Genomic DNA, 5038 nt, shown 5'->3' with positions numbered 1-5038 from the left:
TATCTACAATACCAGAAAAAGAAAACCATCACAGGTACAATGTGACTTTAGAAGAGGAATATATTTTCTAATTGGAATCTTCACAACAAAATTGATAATTGATAAAATGCGTGAATTTAACTTCCAAACCTGCTTTCTCTTCATATATTACAGAAAAGGGTTTGACAGGGTAGATAGATACAAGCTCTGGAACATATTACATAACAAAAGGTATCCCAAGAATTTAATAAATTTTATATAATCATTACACTGGAATACCAACTTTTGCCTGCAGTTACAAGGAAAAAGAACAGATGGAAAATATTATTATTCAAATCAACTTTACATAGAGTTATACCTGAAATCTTGATTTGCATAATACACGTCACTGTTCGTTAACAGAAAACCACAATTAAAGTCACGTGTGCACTCGAAGTTGGTTGCTTGACGGTTGTCAGCCCACTTTGAGGTCTGTGGATATAGAGGGAAAAATTGGATCGGTGTCGGGTAGAGTTCCCGGGTAGCTCAGTTGGTAGAGCGTTGGTAAATTAAACCAAAGGTCCCGGGTTCGATGCCCGGCCCCGGAACAATTTTTCCCATCAAAATTATTCAAATCAACTTTACAGGGAGTTATACCTGAAATCTTGATTTGCATAATACACGTCACTGTTCGTTAACAGAAAACCACAATTAAAGTCACACGGAGTTAGTGTGCACTCGAAGTTGGTTGCTTGACGGTTGTCAGCCCACTTTGAGGTCTGTGCATATAGAGGGAAAAATAGGATCGGTGTCGGGTAGAGTTCCCGGGTAGCTCAGTTGGTAGAGCGTTGGTACGTTAAACCAAAGGTCCCGGGTTCGATGCCCGGCCTCGGAACAATTTTCCCTTTGAAAATTATTCAAATCAACTTTATAGGGAGTTATACCTGAAATCTTGATTTGCATAATACACGTCACTGTTCGTTAACAGAAAACCACAATTAAAGTTACACGGAGTTAGTGTGCACTCGAAGTTGGTTGCGTGACGGTTGTGAGCCCACTTTGAGGTCTGCGGATATAGAGGGAAACATTGGATCGGTGTCGGGTAGAGTTCCCGGGTAGCTCAGTTGGTAGAGCGTTGGTACGTTAAACCAAAGGTCCCGGGTTCGATGCCCGGCCCCGGAACAATTTTTCCCTTGAAAATTATTCAAATCAATTTTACCTGAAATCTTGATTTGCATGATTTCCATAATACACGTCACTGTTCGTTAACAGAAAACCACAATTGAAGTCACACGGATTTAGTGTGCAGTCGAAGTTGGTTGCTTGACGGTTGTCAGCCCACTTTGAGGTCTGTAGATATAGAGGGAAAAATTGGATCGGTGTCGGGTAGAGTTCCCGGGTAGCTCAGTTGGTAGAGCGTTGCTACGTTAAACCAAAGGTCCCGGGTTCGATGCCCGGCCCCGGAATAATTTTTCCCTTGAAAATTATTCAAATCAACTTTACAAGGAGTTATACCTGAAATCTTGATTTGCATAATACACGTCACTGTTCGCTAACAGAAAACCACAATTAAAGTCACACGGAGTTAGTGTGCACTCGAAGTTGGTTGCTTGACGGTTGTCAGCCCACTTTGAGGTCTGTGGATATAGAGGGGAAAATTGGATCGGAGTCGGGTAGAGTTCCCGGGTAGCTCAGTTGGTAGAGCGTTGGTACGTTAAACCAAAGGTCCCGGGTTCGATGCCCGGCCCCGGAACAATTTTTCCTTTGAAAATTATTCAAATCAACTTTACAGGGAATTATACCTGAAATCTTGATTTGCATAATATACGTCACTCTTCGTTAACAGAAAACCACAATTAAAGTCACACGGAGTTAGTGTGCACTCGAAGTTGGTTGCTTAACGGTTGTCAGCCCACTTTGACGTCTGTGGATATAGAGGGAAAAATTGGATCTGTGTCGGGTAGATTTCCCGGGTAGCTCAGTTGGTAGAGCGTTAGTACGTTAAACCAAAGGTCCCGGGTTCGATGCCCGGCCCAGGAACAATTTTTCCCTTGAAAATTATTCAAATCAACTTTATAGGGAGTTATACCTGAAATCTTGATTTGCATAATACACGTCACTGTTCGTTAACAGAAAACCACAATTGAAGTCACACGGAGTTAGTGTGCACTCGAAGTTGGTTGCTTGACGGTTGTCAGCCCACTTTCAGGTCTGTGCATATAGAGGGAAAATTTGAATCGGTGTCAGGTAGAGTTCCCGGGTAGCTCAGTTGGTAGAGCGTTGGTACGTTAAACCAAAGGTCCCGGGTTCGATGCCCGGCCCCGGAACAATTTTTCCCTTGAAAATTATTTAAATCAATTTTACAGGGATTTATACCTGAAATCTTGACTTGCAGATAGAAAATAAATCACTATACACACACGCTCGGAACAAATTTAAGGATGCGGCATCTGAATTTTGTTGCTATTTGTAAGCAAAAATTTGTTCATTGCATTAAATTTATTTATTTATTTATTTGATTGTTTCCTTGTTGGTTTATTTATTTATTTATTTATTTATTTATTTATTTATTTATTCATTCATTCATTTATTTTGCTTCGAAATATTAATTAAACTGTCGGTCTCTTATCAAAAATCAGTTAGCCTTTTTTTAGTATTATTTGTGCTATTTTTTGTAATAGTATAAATGTTATAATACTTATTGCATAAAATGTTTTATAAAAAAAACAGATTTATTTTAATGGCCAATATCTCGAAACAGGTTTTTGGCGCTTGGTCTATTATTGCGTAACTCCGACCAATTGTAATATTGGTGTCAGTTGAAAATAAAACTCTCAAAGTTTTTCGTCTGTAATTTTGAGGTACTTAAGGAAACAAATGACGGTAACAATAGAACAAATGCAATAATTTTTACTGTTACAATTAATTATAGAACATGTATGTCCAAAGAAAAATGCAATGTGTTTTGTGGCTGGCAACTTTTGAATATGTGACTCATTAAGCTTATCCACTGCAAACTCATACCTTTTGTGAAAATCATCTGGATGAAGTGCATGTAACAAGTGACGTTTATAAGAAGTCAGATGAAGATGTTTCTCTAAAGCTCTACGAACTATTGTTTTCGGAAGTCCTATTTGTTGGGCACATTTACGAACTGATATCTTTGGACTCTGAGCAAATGCTCTTAGAATGGCTTCTACCGTTTCATCATTTGTCCATGGTACTCTATTACGCTTTTTGTCCAATAGGCTTCCAGTCTTAACTGTCTACCCCAACGACGAATGTTATTCTCGTATTGTGGTTCTTCGTTAAATACGCGACGAAATTCATGTCGTACACGAGTCGCAAATGCAAGTTTTGCTAACAAACACAATAATAGACATCCATCTTGTATAATAAATTGTAACAATGAAAATTATTTCATTTGTTCTATTGTTACCGTCTTTTGTTTCCTTCAGTGCCTCAAACTTACAGACGGAAAACTTAGAGAGTTTTATTTTCATCTGGCACCAATATTACATTTCTATCTATAGGCTATTCCTTCAAAAAATATAATCCTCTGGAATCACACAATGACTTTTGGGGCACAGTGTAGATATATTCTCTAAGGGCCGTATTCATAAACGAGACTTTGGATGAAGATTTCCCAAAGTCGACTTTCGTAACAAAGTTTAACTGTGTTAAAAGTCCTATTCATAGACAATACTTCTGAGACTTTGACTTTGACTTCGGTAAGTCATGATCTGATGATCTTGTTCTAATGTTGGCAATCACAATCACTGCCTTTTAAAGGATAGTTGAAATAGAGTAAGCATTGCCACAATCAAAGCCATCTTTTGAGTCACAAATCATTGAAACAATTGAACATCAGTACATGTTAAGCCATTGTTAGTCTTTCTTGCAGCTTTATATAAGAATTATTTCATTACAAAATAATTTTATTCTGAAGATATGAAGGTAAGAAGTTTCCATCATTGACAGACTATAAAGGAGACATATTATTCTGCTAACATTTGGCAGATCTGCATATCTGCAGAAACTACTTGAAAATTACCTGAATTCAATATGGAGAAAACATTATTATGATGACCGCAGGATTATAAATTAACTGCATATCCAACTGTACACCTGTCCTCTATAAAATTAAATAGACAAAATCAATATTAAGCCATCAATCCTTACCTGTAGCGTAAAATCACGATGAAATAAGAAGTTGTATAATTGGTGGAAAAGGTAATTCTCTTTCATTATTATTCATCAATGAATGTTGAATCTTGAGGATATATAATATGTTTTTCTTATTAAATCTGTACTTGATTTGAATTTATTATCAATATCTAATAATACGCTAAGGAACATGAGTAGCTTTAATAATCTCCTGGATGTTCTCAATATTCTCAGCAAATTGAAGAATTTTTGCAAATATCATTCATTTTCCTGATGTCCACGAACGAAAGTCAAAGTCAAAGTCTAGATTTTCGGCGACTTCGAAGTAGTCACGGCTGAAGTTTACTTTCGTCAAAGTGTCGACTGTGAATACAAAAATGGTGACTTTGCACTCTCCAAAGTCTCGTCTATGAATACGACCCTAAAAGAGCAATGGGTGCTAGAAATAAACAATAAAAGAATATTAATAATTATTCAATACAAGCTATCCACTTCACGGATGATAAACTTATAGAACTAAGGGTACTGGGAGAATTCGAAAACTAATTCTACATCCTGGTACATAGGTAAATGTAATAGCTAGGGCTCGGAAGTTGATGACCTAAAAATCATGTATGTCATATTGTCATGTTCCAGTTCTCTTTAAACTGTAGTACGCGTATTGTGTAATTTATTTATTTGTTTATTTATTTATTTACTTACTTACATATTTATTTATGTATTTGCTATTTATTTATTTATTTACTTAGTGCGTTACAATGTTGAATGATAGCAATGACATCGGATCATATAGCTATCACTCACTTATCAACGTACAATTTATTTATCGTACTATTACTAGTAAAACCAGTTAAAACCAGTAATACAAGTTTTGTAAAAACTGGTACATAGGTAAATGTAATAGCTAGGGCTC

The 5038-nt window shown here is 36.4% G+C and overlaps 1 non-coding gene across 1 annotated transcript; it reads left to right on the top strand.

The window, feature by feature from the left end:
- The first annotated feature begins 493 nt into the window (after positions 1-493).
- Positions 494-566, top strand: TRNAN-AUU (transfer RNA asparagine (anticodon AUU)). The gene has a single exon. It is a non-coding gene; the product is annotated as a tRNA-Asn (tRNA).
- The last annotated feature ends 4472 nt before the right edge of the window (positions 567-5038 follow it).

This window comes from Periplaneta americana, chromosome 11, assembly GCF_040183065.1.
Source record: "Periplaneta americana isolate PAMFEO1 chromosome 11, P.americana_PAMFEO1_priV1, whole genome shotgun sequence".
NCBI classification, from domain to species: Eukaryota; Metazoa; Arthropoda; class Insecta; order Blattodea; family Blattidae; genus Periplaneta; species Periplaneta americana.
This window is presented reverse-complemented; position numbering and strand designations above follow the sequence as displayed.